Source organism: Arabidopsis thaliana, chromosome 4 (genome assembly GCF_000001735.4).
Source record: "Arabidopsis thaliana chromosome 4, partial sequence".
Taxonomy (NCBI): domain Eukaryota; kingdom Viridiplantae; phylum Streptophyta; class Magnoliopsida; order Brassicales; family Brassicaceae; genus Arabidopsis; species Arabidopsis thaliana.
Genome location: NC_003075.7, coordinates 4704345 through 4726981, shown reverse-complemented (window position 1 = coordinate 4726981; position 22637 = coordinate 4704345). Strand labels below are relative to the sequence as shown.

At 42.3% G+C, this 22637-nt stretch overlaps 6 pseudogenes across 6 annotated transcripts; 2 read left to right on the top strand and 4 right to left on the bottom strand.

Annotated features, from left to right (window-relative positions):
• Window positions 1-503: 503 nt before the first annotated feature.
• On the bottom strand, window positions 504-3211 carry AT4G07920 (annotated as a pseudogene; the record flags this gene model as incomplete). The annotated part of the gene is made up of 1 exon: window positions 504-3211.
• Window positions 3212-5411: 2200 nt separating this feature from the next.
• Window positions 5412-6144, bottom strand: AT4G07917 (annotated as a pseudogene; the record flags this gene model as incomplete). Its single annotated transcript has 1 exon — window positions 5412-6144.
• A 1176-nt stretch (window positions 6145-7320) lies between these two features.
• Window positions 7321-11136, top strand: AT4G07915 (annotated as a pseudogene; the record flags this gene model as incomplete). Its single annotated transcript has 1 exon — window positions 7321-11136.
• A 5720-nt stretch (window positions 11137-16856) lies between these two features.
• AT4G07896 lies at window positions 16857-17900 on the bottom strand (annotated as a pseudogene; the record flags this gene model as incomplete). Its single annotated transcript has 1 exon — window positions 16857-17900.
• Window positions 17901-19283: 1383 nt separating this feature from the next.
• On the bottom strand, window positions 19284-21068 carry AT4G07893 (annotated as a pseudogene; the record flags this gene model as incomplete). The annotated part of the gene is made up of 1 exon: window positions 19284-21068.
• Window positions 21069-21151: 83 nt separating this feature from the next.
• On the top strand, window positions 21152-22249 carry AT4G07890 (annotated as a pseudogene; the record flags this gene model as incomplete). Its single annotated transcript has 1 exon — window positions 21152-22249.
• Between the last annotated feature and the right edge of the window lie 388 nt (window positions 22250-22637).

Below are 22637 nucleotides of genomic sequence, written 5' to 3'. Positions count from 1 at the left end.
AAGCACATCACTTCGACTTCATAGGAGCTCACCTACGACAACCATATCTATTAAACAAGGAAGAAACGAAGGTTTCATTCGCGATCTGGCAATACCACAAGCCCAGCTTCCAAAATCTGGCAGGTCCCTTGTGTGACCCACTTCAACAGGTCCCCGAGATAAACCAACTCAAACTGACTTAAGTTTGAACCTACGAAGAACATACCATATCACATCCGAAATAACTTGGACTTGAAACGAGTCTAAGTATTATCTGGAACATGAACTAAACGAGGTGTTTACACACTAAAATCGACAAAGTGTCAACACACGAATAAGAAACAAAAAGAACATGTTAAGGGATAAAAGCCTTCCCAAACATCAAAGTACTTAAACCGAACAAAGGATAAAAGCCTTCTCAGGCACCACGTTCAAAAAGAAACAAACAAAAGGATGAAAGCCTTCCTAGACACTAAGTCTGAAACGAAAACACAAAAGCTTAAAACAAGGAGTGTAAGTGATCACTCCTTCGGTTCCTCGGTTGGCGTGGGTAAGACCGTACCGGAATCCTCTGTGAGACCTCCTGGAAACGCATCTTTGTTGCTCCCAAACTCATCCAAGCCGATCGGCGTTCCTTGCTCATCGACGTCCAACGGACGTACCACTGACATCTCTGAAACCTGCGGGATATCCAGCTTGCTCAGAGTGAAATCTGATACCTCCTTCGATGCGCATCTCGCCTCCAGGTCATCCAGCTCAGCTTGCAACCGAGGTCTCTCCATGGTCTGATCGATAGCAGCCTTCATGATCTGGTCGATCAAAGCCAAGTTTGACTCCACCTCGGCTGCTTGACCTTCCAGCACGGTGAACTCCTTCTTGGCGACCCACTTGTCCTTGATCCCAGCCAGCAACTTCGAATACGCAGCAGCCAGTTCAACCTTAGCATCGTGAACCGCCTTCTTCGCTCCCTGCGCAGTGGAAGTCAGGTCCAACACTCTTTTAGAGAGCTTGTCCTTCTTTTCATTCAAGCGATGGATCTGGTTCCTCGCTGTCTGCTTATCTGCCTCCAATCCCCCGATCTTAATTTCCATGGCTCCAATCTTCTCAGCATAACCTTTTTCGAGATCTTTCGAAATGGATAGCTCCATTTTCAACTTCTCGTTCTCCGCCTGAAATCACAACCAGGTCAGAACCATCACATCATCGGTAAAATATAAACAAACAAATCATAATCGAGGCATACCTAGAACGAGACCTCACGTTCCTGACCAGCCTTCACACTCGCTGTCAGCTCCTGAATGAGAATCTTCTCTTCTTCAAGCTCGTTTGCCGAGGGAACCTTGCTCAGACGTTGCTCATAGAGAGCAACCAGCTTGTTCGTAGCAGCTATCGCCTACCAAAGGCAAAACAGAGATTAGAACTAGCATAAAAATGGAAGTAGAAAGAGGCAGTTATCGATTATTACCTGGCCCTCCTTCGCCATCATGTCGGCATAAGCCGCCGCCTCGGCCATATTCTTCACACCGGGAACCTGGCAGTTGCTCCCTTTGATGTGGCGAAGCAGATTCGCCAATCCGGCCTCGTCCTCAACGATTGGATGATCACGATCGTGAGTGTAAGACCAGTGGAAGGGCCTGCTTTCCGCAGACCCTCACCAGAGTTGGACGTCTGTCTCACTTCTTGAGACCGGTTCAGACCTTGGGAGGAAGACCTGCCCCCACTCTTGATCCTCGGCCTTCGCCTTGGGACCTACTTGATAACCGCCTGTCTGCGGACATAGCTCCCTCCGGGTTAGCAGCCGCAGGTTCCACCCTCTCTTCCTTGGGAGGGGTGACCTCCTGATCAATCACGACCAGCTCAGTCGTCGGGCGCACCTCCGGCTAGGTCCGAGCTCTCTTCGGGGAAGAAGGTGCACCATCAGAGACCTGAGCGACCTGATTGTTATCTGCCTGACCTGCTGCAGCCGAGGTCCCGGTATTGATCTCAGGAAGCAAAGGATGAGAAGCCGAGGCAGATGTGCTGGAGACAGCTAGATTGTTTTGAGCCGCGGTTACCGCGACCGATAAATCACCAGCACGAGCAGGAGCCCCAGCGTTGGCTCGTTGAACACGAAGACTTGGTCGCCTCATTCTTCTTCTGGAAATGAGCGGGAGGTCTGAAGTAAAGCTGGAGTTGGGAGGAACTGGACAAATAAAGCACGACATTTGTTATTTAGCAGCTCGATCGCGCAGCTAGCACAATGACTCGTGCACAAAAACAAAAAAAATGATGATGAAACTCGTACCTAAGGCAGATCTTCCTCGGGGTTCGGTTCGACCTGCGGGACCTCTTCGATCAGATCTCGCTGCGCTGCTGGAGGGGCAATTGCTGGAACTGCTGGAGCTACGGCGAGAGCAGCTACTATGCGATCCCTGCTGAATGTGGCCCAGTCGGTCTGACCACGTCGGAGAAGGGTTAACAGCTGGAGTTCCGTTTTTGACAGGGTAACCTCTTTGGTTCTTGCTGCAAAACCATCAAAAGACAAGCAATATTAGTAGCGGTACTAGTATTCAACAGAAGCAATCAAGGATTCGACAAAAACAATAAAGGTCAAAACTTTGGTCTTCATCTGACCCAGGTTAGTGACCTAGGCCTTCAAACCGCCTAGGATCAGAGATCCGGGACGAGCGCTGATGTAGTACGTCCCCTGGTCGCTCCTGGCGTTGGTCTTGACCTGGCAAAGCTGAAGCAGGTCATGGCAGCCGAATTCTTTGTTTATTTCCTGGGCCCGCATAAATAACGCCAGTACGTGGCAGACGAAATTTGGGCACATATGAGGAAAGGCGAAGCCAAGGCAGTAGAGCATCTCGAGGATGCACGCCGGAATCGGGAAAAATAGGTCACATTTCTCAAAGAAATTGGCTTAAGCACAACAACACCCGGGCTACACGTTCTTAGGCGACAGCGGCGGCCTTGGGAGTATCATAGTCACCTCCGCCGGAACCTGGCATCTACTCCGAAGGTTGACCAGGTCGTTGTTCGTCATCGACGCGCCTCCCTTTTGCTTGAGAGCTTTTTTCTTCTTCGGCTTGTCGCCTCTGGTCGACGGTCGACGGATTGGACCCATTCGACCTAGAGTTACAACGCGCCCGTGTCCTTGCTGCGGTGACGCCGCCGACATCATCTCTAATGAACTCTCGTTGTCGCCGTAAATGTGGTTGCTCTTGTTCTGAGAATCCTCTAGGTCGCTCATCTTTTGATTTCGAAGGAAAAAGACGGGAGACATAAAGGAAAGAACAGAGAGGGCAGATCCAGAAAGAAGGGAGCACTAGAAAAAAGAAAACGTTGGAGATAGCAGAGAAAAGATAAAAGTTTCTATCTCTAAAAACGAAAAATAAACGCAGTAAATAGTTAAGATGGAGAGAAGTTACCTTTAGAGTCGTGTGAGTTGACGTGAAATCAAGTAGAGTGGTGGGAAGTTATTTAAAGTAGCCATCATCACCACGCTTTTCGAGATTGTAGAGATCTCTTCCCAGCGCCTGATCTGGATCGTCAGACGCGGTGAGCTGAAGAGACGCTCCATCTCAGCCGTCCACGTCAACCGCAACTTATCTCGCGTATCTACTCAATATCTTTCAGTTGAGGAACCATAAATTAAATCGTTTTTATTGAGTTTATCCTCAAAACCGACTGATCTTATCATATCTATCATCTCATCTAGAATATTTTCGCAATCTTACCTAACCTATATGTTCGCTCATCGAGTTCGCCTACTCACTCAATGGGCTGGAGGGCAAATGTTGGAGTTGGATTCCCCTCCAGGAATCCACCTGCGAAAATACCAAGCCAGCCCACAAAGCCCACCAAGTCCACCAACTAGAGGACCTACGCGAATGGGTACTTGGGCCTGATAAGCCCGGTCACCTGATGAAGGAAGATAAGCGAATAACAACCTAGGAACTAACAGGGAGATTTCGCGGAGCGGACCTGATATCTCGGAACTGACCTGCCGAATATCCAAGGAAATCTCCACAGATCGCTTACGGAGCTACCACGTGCCTAGACCTATATAAGGGAGCAAAGACGACTTGGAAGGCACATTCAATTTAGCCTTACATTCACACTTATACTTTTACACTTGTAATCTCCTTTCGCATTGTAAAAGCTTAGTCACAATCAATACAAAAGTCCATTCGTTCTTAGCAATATAACTCTCAAAGTTCCAGTGAAGATCTAGCCGTCCTTTCTCATAATCTCAATTACAAATCTCTAGTGTGGATTTCAGAACCCACAGTTTCTCATCACAACTATAGAGTGTAGTCCTTTGACCTCAGTTCGTCATGTTTTCTTATACATGGATTGGTTTGTTTTGACTCTGTCAAACGTCAGCTGTAACAGGTGATTATAAAGACAGTAATTGGGCGTATTATGAATTGTATAAGGAACATGGATGGAACAAGATGGGATTTTTCCCTCCTATATAATAGGAGATAAATATCTTTGGGCCTATCGACAATTTGATATTGAGAAATGCATGACCGTGCTAAAATGGATTGACAGTCAATCGTTTGTTTATCAGTATAAGTCAGAGTTTGATAAATATGATTTAGTTTAATAAGGTTGACACTGTTTCTTACCTTATGCTAAGATCGAGATATAGAGATGAAAGGATTATTGGAATAGATGATTCCAATACAAGTGGGACATTGTTGGGAATATCCTGAAATCATTTGTACTTACTCTAGTTTAACTTGTATTGTCGAGGTTTGACAATCGGGTAATATCAGATGATTATAATGTTTTGCTATAAACCTCTTATAATGGATAACTTGTGAAGTTCATTACTAATATTATTCGATCCTACAGGGTCACACACCTAAACAGATTGGATCAACAAATATGTTGGGTTTTACTAATAATATAATATATATATGTTATATGAGATATACATATATTTCTATTTGTGTATTGAAAATAAAAAAGTTTATTATATAATTGGTGCACGTGAGATGTCAAGAGGAAGGACTGATGATTATTAAACAATGAACATTGTTGAGAGTTTGGTAATTCGGCTTGGCCCAATAATGATTCTTTGACCTAACTCGTGCATGTATATAATTATGTTGTACGATTAATTAACGTGTCACGCCTCCTTTCGCCAAAATCCTAAACACATAAGAGACAAAAGAGTTTGTCCAAAGTTTTGAGATTTGATCTCTATACGGCACTAGCATCCCGTTCGATCCAGTTTGTGTGAGTGTGGATACCAGTAGAGGCACAACATTTGGAGTGCTTTACAACCTTGGTTTATTTCAGTTCATCTTTCCGCTGCGAACTAACCAGGTATATTCATAAACTGATGACATAGATTTAATTCAATATTTACATGAATACTGCGAATTGAATTTGTGATTAGTTTATAAATCTGTTATGAACCGGTACAAATTCCTTCAGCCCCGACATGCATACACCAAGAGTCGGTTAAACTCCCGGTCATACTCCCGAACCGACCGCTCACACTGTGTCAGCTCAAGAAAATGCGCCTCCATACGGTCTAGCGCCTCCTGCGGAAAATACTTGGCATTAATCTCAACCACGAAATCTGCCCAAGACATATCCGCCTGCCTCCTCCTGGCAATCACACTTCGCCACCACAAATGTGTATCCCCCTCTTGGAAATGCACTGTTAGATCCACCCGATACTCCACGAGGCATCTGCTCGAACAGAAGTTTAGCTCAACTCTCGACCGCCAACTGTCGGCCTCCTCAGGACTAGCACCAACAAAGAAATACCAGGTGCCAATCCTTTGCAATTGCTCCATCATCCTCAAATAAGATGGAACCTCCTCGGCAACCGCATCCGTCTGCTGCACCTTTGCCACTCGTGGCGCAACTGAACCCTACACTGGTACCACACTTGGTAACCGCTCCAACAACTGCCTCAGCAGGCCCGCCAAGCCAATCTCTGGAACCTGGGCCCCTCCGGCTTCGACACCCATCACTCCTGGGCCCTTAGCACCAACGGCGTGCACACAAGCACCGATATCAGCTCCACAACCCCCACTCCGGCTGCACCAGCTATATCGGCACCTAGACCGTCCCCAGCCCCGGGCTCCACAAACTCAGACTGTGAACCCACACTTTGCTCAACTGTGGCACTTTGGACAACACTCTCGCCAAAAGAGCCTGCTGCAAATTCAAACTACACTAACAACTCTTCTTAAAAAAGTGTCATGGAGATTCCAAAACTTATCATACTCCCTCAGGAAGACCTAATGATTCCAGGAACTCATCTTTTTCCGCAAAGAGAACGTATTCAGCAAGAGAGGAAGTTGAAAGGAGTCAAGCTGAATGGAAATCACGTGAGTATAGAACAACAAGTCCCAGAGAAGGCTACTCAAATAGAGAGCGAACTTCTGTGGTGGTTCTAGGGACCTCTAAGATAGGATTCAAAATTCAACAAGTTATGTAAGAAGTTCCCAAAACCAGTAGCTCCAATGGCGTGAAAAGACACATACAAGAGACAATTTTAGGCAAGATTCCTCTGAAACTTCTAGAACAAAAAGACCACCTCTGGAAAAGGAGTTTGAAAAAATGGCTTTAGCTCTCACTGACAAGTCACCATTTACCACAGAACAAGTAATAGGAGAATTAAGGGAAGTAACGGTCCAGTATACCAGCTGTTCGGACCGACAGAGAGTGCTGCCAGAAAACAAAGGGTTACTCAAGGGCAAGCAAGAGGATTAATGCCAAAACTGCTGCTCAAATTATAGCGGCTGCTGCCTGTAATAAACAATAAGATCCCTTACCTCTAGAGCAATCTGTTATAATGCCTGTTTCAAGTCAGATTAATGGAATAACAAATATGTTACACAACGATGAAACTCCCATTATTGTGCCCTTGGTGGAAAAGAAAAAAGAGGACGTCCACCTCTAAATAAGGCCATTGCAAAAAATATTTCAAAGCTTACAGGGGCCTAATCAAGTAAAAGAAATATGGTGATAGTCTAAAACTCACCAAAGAAGCGAACTACTTCGGGGAAAAGCATCACCCCTAGCGGAGAAAATGGTTCTGGTAACAGAGAGATCCAAAGAGAACACCCATACCAGTCTCCAACTGAAGCAAGCTACTCAAGAAACCAAAACCGTAAAAAGGGCAGGAACATCCAGGGCCAACTCACAGGCGGGACCTTGGACAAAGATTGTGCCTGCATTAAAGAAAGGAGGAGTGGATTTTCAGAATCCATTAAATCCTCTTCCTTAAGAATACTGAGCTGGAATTGTTGTGGGTTGGGGAATCCCAGAACAGTTCACAGAATAAGGGATATCAGGAAAAAGATATTCTGAGACTTACTATTCCTCATGGAGACAAAAAATAGTGATGATGTTGTTCTCAAAGAGTTACAATAGATGGAGTATCAATCAAACTTTCTAGTGTCTCCACAAGCGCCTGGTGCTGGCGGGTTAGCTCTGCTGTGGAAAAAAGAGTTAGAAGTTGAAGTGCTAACATCATGTCAAAACTTTATCGATACAAGGATAGAAGCAAAATGCAAGTTCTTCTTTGCTACTTTTGTATACAGAGAACCAGACAGAACAAAGAGATTACAAGTGTGGAATCAATTAGAGCTCAAACAACAGAGAGAAGTGAACCATGGCTGTTAAGAGGAGATTTCAATGATATAATCGAAAGCTCAGAAAAGAAAGGTGGACCTGACAGACCTGAAGGATCCTTTACGGACTTGAGGTCATTCATGTCAAAATGTGACTTATATGATCTTAAGTTTTCTGGTAATTTCTTTCTTGGAGGGGTCAGAGATACACTCATCTTGTCCGGTGTAGACACTATAGGGCAATGGAAAATAGAGATTGGGTTGAGGCTTACCGTCCAAGAAGTGAGTATTTTTGTTTTCGAAGGCTCTGATAATAGACCAATTGTCACCTCCTTTGAACCTGTTAGGAAAAAACAAAAAGGGATATTTTGATATGACAGGAGATTAAAGGACAATGAAGAGGTGAAACAAATGCTTTTAGAAGCTTGGAATGAGGAAGAGAATGCTTCAGTGGAAAGAAGAATAAGCGCATGTTGAAGAGCAATCATCTCGTGGCACAAGAAAACTCAAAATAACAGCAAAAAGAAGATTGAAGAGCTTTGTGTAAAATTAGAAGAAGCAATGACAAGCTTATTTCAAACTGCAGAATAAATAGTAATAATAAACAAGGAACTTAGCTTAGCATATCAAGAGGAAAAAGCTTTCTGGCAGCAAAGAAGTTGCCAATTGTAGCTAAAGCTTGGAGACAAGAATACGGGGTATTTCCATGCTGCAACAAAGGGAAGAAAGGCCATAAATAATATCTCTATTATTGCAAATGATCAAGGACAAGCAGTTTATGAAGATGAACAAATAGTAAAAACTATAGCAGAACATTACCAAACGGTGTTCACGACACAAGAGGGCGAGAGAGAAGCAATTGTTATGGAAGCTCTTCGGCCTTGCATATCACCAGAGATAAATGAGACTCTAATCTCACCCCCAACGCCCCAAAAGATACAAAGAGCCTGTTTCTCCATTCATCTAGATAAGGCACCCAGGCCAGATGGATTCTCAGCTAGCTTTTTCCAATCCAATTGGGATACAGTGGGAGAAAAATTAATCTCAGAAGTACAAAGCTTTTTGTCATTGGTATCCTGCCACAGAGAATCAACCATACTCTTGTGAGGTTAATTCCAAAGATCATTAGCCCTAAAGTAGTGGGATATTACAGGCCGATAGCTCTATGCTCAGTCTACTATAAGATTATTGCTAAGTTAATCTCGAAAAGGCTTCGACCAGTACTTAAAATAACCCGACCCGTTTTTTTTTTTTTTTTAAACATAATTAAATATTCCCATAAATACGTAATTAAACCAACCAATAAAACAACATTTAAACCGCAAGTCAAAAATAACAATTTATGAATAAATAAATAATTCAACCAACATAACCAAGAATGACCAACAATCCTAACACAATCCTAACCGGGTTCCAATAACCAAAACACAAAAATATACCAAACGAGTTACTAAATCATCCTCTCTTGCTTGCCATGATTCCACGATCACACTTTATCATTACATGCATCAACAATACAAATGAGATGCGTAAGTATTATCATAAATACTTAGTTAGGCGATCCTCCCATGTACGAGCTATACACACAAGCAAAGGTATAACCACAAATAAAACATAAAAAATCAGTCATTGAACATTTCACCTAAAAATACATTCACAACACCTACATATCATCACACAAAACAAGTCATACAAACCAATCGCTCAGATAAGCTCATGGTCACGCACTCACCTTAACAAGCTGATTCTAACAACAATTATAACCAGGAGAGACTCTCCTTGCGTCTAAAACAGTCCAGAAACGTCCTTCAACAAGTCACACAACCAAAAGCAACCTTGAAGCAAACTGGACATAAAAACAGAAACAAACAGTCTCAAAGACGAAACCCTAAAATACAAACTAACCGTTAACTATCCAATCCCTCCGGTGAAACGCTAGACTTAGACGTCACGAAGCTTCCCACAAAATCTCGTGCCGATCGGAAACCAGACAATACCACAATCTCAGTTGTAATCTCCGCTGGTCCTAACTCGCGTCTGAGAAAACGTGTTTCACGAAACTGCGAATAACTCAACGAGTTTAACTCCAAATCCACTTCTGTAAAATTGAGAATGACGATAAAAGACTTGGAAATAACTCTACTACCTTTGACAACGATTTGATATACCGAAACTGTTTCCTCCCAAACCCTAACGATTCCGATCCTTCTTCTTCTCTCTCTCTGTCTCCTTTACCGAACGAAAAGTGGCTAATTAAAGCCCTAATTTCCAGTTTCCTTCTTGTATAGGCACACACGAGGGTTTCCATTAACCTAACCGATTAAATCAGGCAATTTAAATACAAATCCTAACCGATTTTCCGGTTCACGGGCGTTACAGCACTCAACAACATCATCACTGAAAACCAATCCGCCTTTGTCCCGCAAAGAGCTATCACTGATAATGTGCTGATCACACATGAAACACTTCACTATTTTAAGACCTCGGGAGCTATAAAGAAATGGTATATGGCGGTGAAGACTGATATGAGTAAAGCATATGACATACTAGAATGGGACTTCATACAAGCGGTTCTAGAGAGTTAGGATTCCATTCACAAATGATTCAATGGTTAACACAATGTGTATGAACATTTTCCTACTCCTTTCTACTTAATGGATCACTACATGAGTTAGTTAAACCTCAAAGGAAATTAAGGTAGGGCGACCCTTTGTCTCCGTACATTTTCATTCTATGTAGTGAAGTCATATCAGGATTATGCCTTAGGGCGCAAGAGAGAGGAGAGCTTACAGGAATACGAGTTGCTAAAGGTAGCCCCAGAGTTAATTACCTCCTCTTTGCCGATGATACTATGTTTTTCTGTCGATATGATCACAAGAGTTGCGCAGCTCTCCTCTCCATTCTACATCGATACGAATCTGCATCAGTGCAAAAAATCAATAATCAAAAGTCAGCGATAACTTTCTCCTCCAAAACTCAAATGCAGACAAAAGATAAAGCAAAAAAGGAGTTTAAGATAGAAAAAGAAGGAGGGCAGGGGAAATATCTAGGTCTACCAGAGTTGTTTGGCCGTAAGAAGAGAGATCTTTTCAGCATAATTGTGGATAGAATTAAGCAAAGAGCATTAAGTCTGTCTTTCCTCTTCCTCTCCCAAGCTGGGAAACGTCTCCTCCTCAAGTTAGTTCTTCCTGCTATGCCTACATATAAATGACATGTTTCAAGCTGCCAAACAACCTCTGCAAACGTATCCAGTCAGCACTCACACGATTTTGGTAGGATGGCAATACTGAGAAGAAAAAAATGTGTTGGCTATCATGGAAGAAACTTACCAAATCCTTAAAAGATGGCGGGTTGGGTTTCCGTGATATATAAAAGTTTAACGACGCAGTACTTGCAAAAGTAAGCTGGCATATACTCTCTAATCCTGACTGCCTCCTTGCCAGAGTATTGCTTGGGAAGTATAGTCACTCATGTCAATTCTTGGACAGTAAGACGCCCAAATATGCTTCTCATGGCTGGAGAGGTATTGGAATAGGCAGAGACTTATTAAAAGCTGAATTGGGAAAAGTAATTGGGAATGGTAAGACTACCCTACAGTGGAATGAACCGTGGCTATCCCTTGGGCAGCGTCATCTTCAACTCGCTTCAGATTCATCTATACTAATCAAAGCGCTTCATTCGGTGTATCGCCGCCTCGTATTTATACTAACTCAAACCTGTCCCACCATATAACCTTGTCTCGTGAAATTAAACACCAGCCAAATTTCTAACCATATCACTTGTTCGTCTGTTAAGATGCATTAGACATGCTTGTTCGTCGACGAGTCATGATATGTCTTTGGTTGAATCACTTTAAGTTGGAGTGTGAATTGGTTTGTGAGTTAGTGAAAAACTCAGTAGTCTTTGTAGCCTACATTCATGCTTTGTTTTCACCTTAATATGGCCTCATAAGTAGCTTCGATATGTTTGTGATTTATAAACAATACTTTATATGCTTTAGTAGATAACTTTACATTCGTCATTTCTTTATGGTTTTTCCCAATTCTCTGAATGATCTTATAGAATTAGATGTCTTTGTAATTGTAGTCCTTAAGATACTGCCATGTCAGTGATATATGTTTTAGCTTGTTGTATGATTAATTGTGGCAGAAGAAAGTAGATGGTTGAGTATTAATCATAAGCCACCCATGCTAAAATAAAGACTTTAAAGAATCTTAATTGGTTATATTGGTAGAGAAAGATGATAATAAGCAAGACGATTTATCTTGCCAAGATTATTCAATTATCTTTATGCGATTATATGTATTTGGGTCATTGAGTTCTTCTTGATGGAATTGACTCAATTTAAAGTATGAGCCAAGAATTTTACTAGCAAACCTCTTATTTGGATCAAGGACTACGTTGGTACTCGATGCGGCTTTAGATTGATGAAGACGGAGATGTTGCAGATGAGTTCTTGGAAGATCATAACTGCAAGATGATAACACGCCTTTTTAGCCCTTTTAAGCTATTGTTTTCTTATGTTTCAGAGAGCATTATGTGCTATTCTTGAGCCAAGAAGAAGAGAAACACGTATTCTAGGTGCCAAGAAGGTTTTAAGAGTTTTAAAGCTAAAAGTATCAAAAAGCGATCAATTCCAGTACTTCAGAAGTTTAGCATCCGGCCCAGGTCTTCCCCATCACGGCAACGAGGTATTATGGTATGCATGGAAAGGTAGAAGATTCAAGATTAGCTTTGAAGTCAAATCGAAGCAATCCATGTAGCCGTTTGGAAGATATGACCCGAAGAGTGAAGACATGTCAAGAATCGGCTGTTTGGAAATAATAAATCCAAAAAGCATCCGGCCAAAGAGACTTGAACCCGGGAAGCTCCGAGAAGCTTTCCACCGACCATTAAGTCATCCACAAGTCCTTCTATCTTTGTGCCACCGTCATTAGGCTCCTCCCCTGAAGCCCACTACTCGGCCTGATCACTTACTTATCCGGCGGATTGACGTTCTTACCCCTAACCCTAATTCTTGGCTCTCAAGTATAAATACTTGTTCTAAGCCCTAACCCTAGGTGTGCCTTCATCACAAGAAAACCCTAGTCATCGCCGAGAGCTGCCAACTCGCCGCCGCACCTCTTCAGCTCGAAGATGACCATCTCTCTCCCTTTCTCTTTCATTTTGTATAAGACTGTTTAAGGTGGATCTTTGCCTCTTGTGTTCTACATTCAAAGAATTATTCTGTAAACCCTTTTTAAGTTTTATTTATCTTTTTGTTATGGTTTACTCAACCCAACTTTTGATTAGCTCCTTTTCCATGAGCAAGTAGATCTCTAGTTGGGTTTGAGGGGGTTTCAAAGGGGAATTCATGGGGACTTTAGATCAAGTTTAGGTTTGGCGGTTTCTATTGTTTTGTTTGATCGTTAACACTATTTTTTCTAGTTTAGTTTAATCTTAATGCATGTATGTCCGGGACGCCACCTAGTACATGATCTTAGATATTTTATATTTGGCAGAATCTTGTATAATTGCTTGAAATAACTCAACTGAATAAAGAACTATAACCGTTACACGCCCGCCAAGTGATAGGGACTTATGGACTAGAATCAAACTTGAATTAAATGATTGGATCTGTATCTCGAAACCACGTTAGCACCTACTAGCCGTTAGGGCAACTAAGTACGCAAGCTATTAGTGAGAATAGCCGACTTTCACCTACTGGGCTAGCTGGTCTTGAATGAGTTTCGTATGTCTGAGAATTTGGAAGTAAACAAACCTAACAATGTTATCACCTGAATTGGGATCTATACCTTATTGTTGAACCATGACTTCCGGAGAAACCCACGAAGACCTAACGCTTATCTCTTATTGCTTATCGTTTATTTAAGTACTTGTCTTTTATTTTGCTTATTCACAACATACAACAACCCCCTTTTATTTTGGTCCTAGCTTCACTCTCTTCTTAAGGATTTCTCTGAGCTACTTCTCTCCTTGTGGATTCAATCCTATAGTACTACTCCCACATATTGTGAACTTGCAGTCGTGTGGTCTTTCAAGTAAAAGCCTGAAGCGAAATAAAACACGCATCAAGTATTTTGGCGCCATTGCCGGGGAGAGATTGTTAGTTCCACAAGTCCAAGGATTAGAGTGAACTCTAGGACACTTTGCTTTTAATTTTTGTTTTGTTTTTCTTTGTTTCAGGAAGTTTAAAGGATGAATTCGAGGAATTATCCCAATGGCTACTACCATAATGTGAATCACGGCTTAAACCGCGAATCACATTTCTCTATTGGCCACAACACGCCTGATGCATCCCAAATGCATGGCGGGTCTTGGCAATCGCAACCGTCTAATGGAGGAGCTTTCAGGAACAATCAATACTCTCGTGTTCAATCCGCCACCTTCGTTTAGAATCGGCCACAAGCTAACCGTTCGGTAGGCCCCTTCCACCTGCGTCCCATCCCCAAGAGATCAACGCGTGGGAGGACCTTACTCTTCTCATCCTTATGGAGCTGCCCGCCATGAATGTTACGGCTATGACCAAGGATACTTGTAGGAGGTGATGAGTGTAGATGTTCATCCGAATAATTATGCTTACCAAACTAATGAGCCCTACCGAACTGCTGAACTAGAAAATAGACGCATTGGTCTTCTCCAAGACTTTGTTGATAACCATCAAGAAGATGTGAAGAGAATCGACTTAAAGCTAATGGAGATGAAAGCCAAATTTGAGGAGAAGTTCGATGACCTCACTAATTGACTCGAACATATGGAGGGGACACTTGTTGAGATCGATAACACTCTCCTCAATCATCAAGACGATCTACAAGACCAAAACACGAGAATCGTCAATGTGGGATTCGCCGTTGATGCGGTAGAGAGTCATCTAGATTGGAAGATTGAAGAGCTAGAGAAGAAGCTCACCAAATCAAACGAATTATCGGAATGTAAAAGCAACCAATCTTGCCAAGAAGAAGATGAGTTTCCTAAGTCCCAAGCCCGATATGAGGAGGAAACAAAAAAGAAATCGGATTCCTAGTGGAAAAAGGAAAAGTTCTAAATTCTTATTCCGAAAAAAGAAATCTTGACCCTATAAAAACCCTAGGGATTTTGATCCCTAATGTTCCTCCCCAAGACCAAATCGAGCAAGAAGAGGACTTAAAAGAAGAAGAAGCCATCTCATTAAAAGAAGACTAGATGGCCGAACACAATTCTAAAGAAGAAAGCCTTGAGACCGAAAAATAAAAAGTTTGCCTTGAGAGTCAAGGAAACCGATTCGAAAAACTTTCAGAAGAAAGTGATGAACTCACCGACTTTTCTAGTGAAGAAGGAGAAGACGAAGAGCTCACGAATGTCCACTCTTGCATGGCAATCCGACTACCAGTGGAGGAGTTCCCGCAAACCCTAGCTTCGGGCAACTTGGGTCTCTAGAAGAAGCTAACCCTAGGGTAAGCTTGGGTGCTATACAAACTAACCTCCCTTTTCATGTTGGTGAAGACCTTGATACAGCCCGAAGAGCCCAACCAAGTCGTTTTATGACCCCCTATCCGAGAAGAGCCAAAGAGAGGTATCCGGCCCAACACTACCGACCGCCCGACTTGCCTATGATATCAACCTGAGACCGTTCTAACATGCCTTGGAGGCACAAGACTCATGAAGAAAGACTTGAGATCTTGGTGAGCCAATTCTTTGATCAACTAGCTTTGGATACAAGAAAGCTCAATGCAAGGATCGATAACATCGAAGTTACTCTCTTGAGTAAAGTCGACGACCTCTTTGTAAAATTCAAGAAATCGGAAGACCTACGGGTTAAAGAAGCTGAAGCTAACGAAGAAAGGTTCAAGAAGATCGAAGAGGAGCAGGAGAGACACCTTAAGAGCGCCCAAGATAACGCCATCAACACTAGGGCATTGCTGAAACAAATAACAAATTCGAATAAGGACTATGATGCGAAGATTGTAGCCTTATCCGACAATAATGTGAACTTGGGAAGCCGGATAGATAAGTTTGAGGACCGGTTGTATGAGGAACAAAGAAGGGTCGGTGATCTAAGTTACCAACAAAATATGTTTCATGAGACCTTATCTGAAGGGCCCATTCTAGCAGCGGGCAATGACGAACTCGACCCTAGAGACAAACATGGATGGTCGCCTTGCTCCGGTAAAGGTTTTGGATCGATTAGCCAAGATGACCTAAGGAGAATCCAATCTAAGACCGAAGGGATTGATGAAAGCATATGAAGACCCCAATCGCGAGTTAATCAACTAGAAGATAAGAACGCGAAAGATGATGTATGATAATAGGTTTGTAAGATCAATTAATCCTAAAGCACTATCATGTCGTTGTAGTACTGAAGGTTGTCAATCAAAATGGGTGTGATGCTAACAATCAAAATGTGATCAGAAGTCACTAAGTCAAGCCAAGCAATAACAGGTTTGGTGTGTTCTAGCAGTCCTAAGTGAACATGCAGAAAACAGAAATTCAAGCAGAATAGTAAAAGCACTTGACCAACACAGCTCGTTGTAGAGCACTGGGTGTGGTCGAGTAACAGAAAGAAAACAAAACAAAGACACTCGACTGCACAGTCTCTTGCCAGACAACTGGGTGGTCGAGTATCAGGTCGAGTAACAGGAAAGAATTTGCAGAAACTAAGCAACAAAGGACAAGATGCAGTAAACAACAGTAGACTAAACAATAAAATAAATCAGATAAAGAATTCCCGAGGATGGGGTAATTGAGTAGTTTCGTTTCCTCAGTTTACAGGTGATTGACATGCTCAATAAATTATCCCTAGACAACAAGTTTATTAACCAAATCTAAGTGCCACCGCAACAGAGACCCTCAAGTTAACCTAGTCCCAGACTCAATCACCATTGACGAGAGCTAACCTAACAGGCATTACAAATCAACAAGTTAAAGCCAAAACGCTCCGTGCACCAATACCTTGGTACATGGCCACGAATCTCTGGAATTAGAGGTTCAGACATTTCATCGAACACCTTTTGGGCGCGGAAATGTCTAGGCTCAAATTCCAGTTGATCAGAACGCAATAGGCATTAAAAACAACTAATCCAGAAGGGATCTATCAATCAAACTTAACCACCTAGCATACTGAGAATTTTAAACTACTCTAACCCATCCTCAGAAACCTATTTACTACTCAGACATCATTGCAAAAAACATAAACGTTGAATGGAATGAGAACATGATAACAACAGAGTAATAGCAAGATGATAACAGGATGAACAACAGTAAACGAAATCAAGAACAAATACTGAATACTGAATAGATAAAGAGAAATCTGGATTACAAAAGGTTAAGAACACAGTGTCTGCAGAATAAAACTAGATAAAAAACTTGTTCTCGAAAATGTAAAGCACATGCTACTTATAGCAAAATAATCTGAAACCCTAATACTCAAAACGACGCAGTATTGGGACGGATTAAGAACTGTACTCGACCCATGTGGTCGAGTGAGAGGTCGAGTGATATGCTGGAGTCTTCTTTTCTTCCTTATGCTCGACTGTCTGGTTGAGTGCGGAATGAAGAAGACTCTCAAGCTCGCCATCGAGTATGTAGTCGAGTGGTGGTGGTGAAGACACTCGACCAGGGGGTCGAGTGAAGTGATCGAGTGACTGGTCAGGTGGTGGAGGTGAATACACTCAACCAAGGGGTCGAGTGAAGTGATCGAGTGACTGGTCAGGTGGTAGAGTTGAATACACTCGACCAAGGGGTCGAGTGAAGTGATCGAGTATCTCTCGTGGTGGTACTCGGCCAGGGGGTTGAGTGATGAGATGAAATGGTGAAGTCCCCTACTCGACCAGGGGGTCGAGTGGTCTGTTGAGGTCTTGAAGCTTCTACTCGACCTCGGGGTCGAGTGGTTTGACATGATCAGGTCCGCTTCTTCCAGTTAGCTCGTCAACAGCTTCAAATCACCTGAAATCAACACATATATGCAACATGCATGCAAACCTATACTAAACATGCAAAGTGATGACAAATGATGAGAAATGGTATAAAACGGTGATGATATGGTGCTAAAATGATGACAAATGGATGCTCAAAACATGCAAAATACACACTTATCAACTCCCCCAAAATTTGTCTTTGCTTGCCCTCAAGCAAACAATTAAGAACAAGCTGGAGGTGAGGTTTGAAAGCTGGGACTCAGAGCCAAAGCACCAAATAAACCAGATGAAATCAATGTCCAAGTTGATAGTTCTAAGCTGCGATATGATCGAATTCTACTCATATGCTCGACCTACACATGTTTTCAAATCTACCAATCCCTTTAACATTCATTAGTTCTGGAACGTGAATCAAGTAATGCATCATCAATGAACTCATTTGGCTAAGGTAAAAGGTCAAGAGATAAAGATGGTCCCTTACAAAATAGGCTTCAATAACAGGGGATCTCTAAAAAAAATGAATAAGCTTTAGTAGAATGCTAAAGGTAAGTCCCAAGCTATGCATATTGAGATAAGATCCCATCTACCCAGAGTATATCAAATGAAGCTCTAATGGTAATTCCATCTCCAATCCCAATATAAGAACTTAACTCTACCCTTTGCATTCATGAATCTTTTAAGCTCTTTTCTAATCATTCTTTTCTTTTCTCTTAACTCTTGGAGAAGCTTTCTCAACACTTTGATACATCTAGCGGATTTTGGATTTTTTTAACAACTAAGGTTCCTATTTTTAACATTTTAAAACTGAGGGCTTTTGCCCATCTTCAATAGCTAACAAGAACTCTTTCTTTTCTTTACAAATCCCAAAACCTTTACTAGACTTTTTCTGCTTCTTTAGCTTACTTCACCTAGAGTCTTTTACCTTTTCTCATCAATGAATCTACCCCCCTTTTTTTTTTTTTTCCTTTTAAACACATCCCAACCCAAAGTATAAGCACCCACCTAGTCCTATCTAGTCCGAAAAATGCGAACTAGAACTACATGAGACACTATCTCTGTCGTTACAAACCTAACACTTTCTACCAAGCTTAATCGGAATAAGACCTCACAAACACTCACGAGTGATATAGGGCTTGAAAGAAAGTCTAGGTTTGGGTTTGGGTTAACTGCTCTAATAAGGAGAGTCAGCTACTTGGATTAACAAGAGTGATCAAAATGAATAAGAAAATCCAAGTATTTTAGGGTATCCATGAGTTCAAATTTGATGCAGACATGATAATTAAGGATCAGATTCAGGTTCAAACTGATAGGGAATGGTATCAAATCATGACAGTATGGTCGAGTAGAGCAATCTAGGCATGGTTCAGTTTTACTTCAATTTCATTGACTACGCAACAAACAACTAGAAACGAGGGCACTGAGTTTATCCGGTGAACCAAAATGCTTACAAGGCTATCTCATCATTATCCCCTATGCATATGCAACAATCCTAAATGAAACACTCTAGACTCAATCCTAAATGTAATGCAACTACATGAACACTCTGTTTTTGTGAAATCATTTTCTGAAATTTTTCAAATGTTTTTGGTTTTTCTATGCCTTAAATGAGTGCAGACTCAAGAGTAAATACAATGCAACACACACTTCCTGAGCCCTCCCCCAAACTTAAATCACACAGTCCACTGTGTGAATAAACTTGGAAGAGAGTACTCAGGACAAACCCAATCACCGAAACAAAATAAAGAACAAATCACAAGAGATGATATAATACAATGGTGAAGTGAGGCGCTTACCTCAGTCGAAGAATGAATGGAGTTGGTCGTCAATGGCTGCTGTGATTGCTCCCAGGCCATAGACAAGCCGCCCTGTTCTGTATAAGCTCCAGCAGGTGGATACTCGACCTCATCAGCTCTGTGGTGGCCAGCACCGCTCTAAGGATACTCGACCTCCCTTCTTTTGCTGCGGCCAGCACCGCTCTAAGGATACTCGACCTCCCTTCTTTTGCTGCGGCCAGCACCGCGGTTGAGTGATCTCCTCGCGTGGATAAGCTAAAACATGGTTGAGTATTTTTCATTGCTCTGTGGTCGAGTATAGTGATGTACTCTCAAAGCCAAAATCCACTTCACTCAGCTTTTTATACTTATCTCCTGAAGGTACTAACCAAATGCATCAAAAAAATCAAGGAAAAATAAAGATTTGTACAAAGATAGACATGGGATCGACTGCACAGTCTGTTGCCAGGCAACTGGGTGGTCGAGTATCAGGTCGAGTAACTGGAAAGAATTGCAGAAACTAAGCAACAAATGACAAGATGCAGTAAACAACAGTAGACTAAACAATAAAATTAATCAGATAAAGAATTCTCGAGGATGGGATAATTGAGTAGTTTTGTTTCCTCAGTTTACATGTGATTGACATGCTCAGTAAATTATCCCTAGACAACAAGTTCATTAACCAAATCTAAGTGCCACCGCAATAGAGACCCTCAAGTTAAGCTAGTCCCAGACTCAATCACCATTAATGAGAGCTAACCTAACAGGCATTACGAATCAACAAGTTAAAGCCAAAACGCTCCCTGCAACCAATACCTTGGTACAGGGCCACGAATCTCTAGAATTAGTGGTTCAGTCATTTCATCGAACACCTTTTGGGCGCGGAAATGTCTAGGCTCAAATTCCAGTTAATCAGAAAGCAATAGGCATTAAGAACAACTAATCCAGAAGGGATCTATCAATCAAACTCAACAACCTAGCATACTGAGAATTCTAAACTACTCTAACCCATCCTTAGAAACCTATTCACTACTCAGACATCATTGTAGAAAACATAAACGTTGAATGGAATGAAAACATGATAACAACAGAGTAATAGCAAGATGATAACATGATGAACAACAGTAAACAAAATCAAGAACAAATATTGAATACTGAATAGATAAAGAGAAATCCGGATTACAAAATGTTAAGAACACAGTGTCTCCGGAATAAAACTAGATAAAAAACTTGTTCTCGAAAATATAAAGCACATGCTACTTATAGCAAAATATTCTGAAACCCTAATACTCAAAACGACGCAGTATTGGAACAGATTAAGAACTGTACTCGACCCATGTGGTCGAGTGAGAGGTCGAGTGATATGCTGGAGTCTTCTTTTCTTCCTTATGCTCGACTGTCTGGTTGAGTGCGGAATGAAGAAGACTCTGAAGCTCGCCATCGAGTATGTAGTCGAGGGGTGGTGGTGAAGACACTCGACCAGGGGGTCGAGTGAACTGATCGAGTGACTGGTCAGGTGGTGGAGGTGAATACACTCGACCAGGGGGTCGAGTGAAGTGATCGAGTGACTGGTCAGGTGGTGGAGTTGAATACACTCGACCAGGGGGTCGAGTGAAGTGATCGAGTATCTCTCGTGGTGGTACTCGGCCAGGGGGTTGAGTGATGAGATGAAATTGTGAAGTCCCCTACTCGACCAGGGGGTCGAGTGGTCTGTTGAGGTCTTGAAGCTTCTACTCGACGTCGGGGTCGAGTGGTTTGACATGATCAGGTCCGCTTCTTCCAGTTAGCTCGTCAACTGCTCCAAATCACCTGAAATCAACACAAATATGCAACATGAATGCAAACCTATACTAAACATGCAAAGTGATGACAAATGATGAGAAATAGTATAAAACAGTGATGATATGGTGCTAAAGTGATGACAAATGGATGCTCAAAACATGCAAAATACACACTTATCAATGTAGCTTTAAAGGGTGTGATTAGGAGACAAGGCGAGGTTGAAGAGAGCCAAGTCAAGAACGTTGAAGATAAATCACACATCCGAGCATCAATTAGAAGGGTGACCACGGAATCCTCAAGGAAGTATGTGGAGCTACTTGATAGGATTCTTGATTTAGATAAGAAAGTTGAGGACTTATCAACACGCATTGGAGGGAATGAACCCATGGAGAGCGAAGAAGAATACTCCAACCCTCATGTTTCTTGTGATATGGTTACGACCTATCAAGAACCCCATGACCTAGAAGAAGGAGAGATTGACAAAAGGGATGAAGACCCTCCAAGAAGAACAAGCGTTTACAACCGGCTCAACCTTCTAGAAGAACGATGGCACCCACGCATGATAAGCTTAAGACGACTCAGAGATTTTAACCAAGCTATTGCTAAGCTACCACGAGGTACACCCTTTTCTAAAGCTTGTTCAGCTTACCATATTGACCGTTTCTTTCTTGAGAGTTGTGAAACAAGAAGAGAAATTAAGGAGCTATATGAGGAAGCCTACACCACCTGAAACCGTTCAACACTCTTTGAAAGATAGAGTCCGGGAAGATTCGTTCTGACATGTTCTATACGAGGTGTTGAATTCAAAGATGCCCTATGCGATTTCGGATCAAGCATCAATATTATGACAAAGGAGACATCGAAGAAGCTTCGAATCAAAGAGCTATAACCTTTGAATTTACGGATCGGGCTTGCGGATTCATCTTTCACGGTTCCTGAAGGAATAGTCCGCAATGTTTATGTTCGAATCAAAAGGTGCAATGTACCGACCGATTTCCATGTCACAAAGGTCGAGAAAGGAAGACCCTCCCAGCTCATACTAGGAGGAGCGTTCCTAGCCACAGGCGGCGCCATAATGGATTGGCCTAATCAAAAGGTATCCTACCCCAACATTGATGACAAAGTATTTCACGAGATGGTACCATTTATCCCGCTACAAAAAGGAGAACGAAGTCAAGGGGCAAGAACTCTGGAGAACCATCAGAAGAGTTCCAATCCAAGAGAACTCGCTTAGGGAGGAACAACCCGTCTTACTATGGCTAGTAAGACCCAAATATCGAACCAACGACGTTAAACAAGCGCGCTGAGTGGGAGGTAACCCACTAGGTAGCTACTTTTCCTTAGGATTTAGACTTTAAGCTTTTGATCTTTTCAGTATTTGTTTCAGGTTTTTATAAAAACACAACAATAAAAATAGAAAAAGAGAAAAGAGAAAAAAAAAAACCAAAAAGAAAAGAAAGAAAGAGGGTCACCTGAACCCGTCACTTGGCACCGTGACACACGGCCTGACTACTCATCCGAGTAATTGGCGCAGCCTGAAGAAGCCGGCCCGGCCGTCCCAATCTTTGGTTGGAGCCCGCCCATGCGCGCCAACTTTTGGTCAAAGTCCGCCCGGCTGTGCC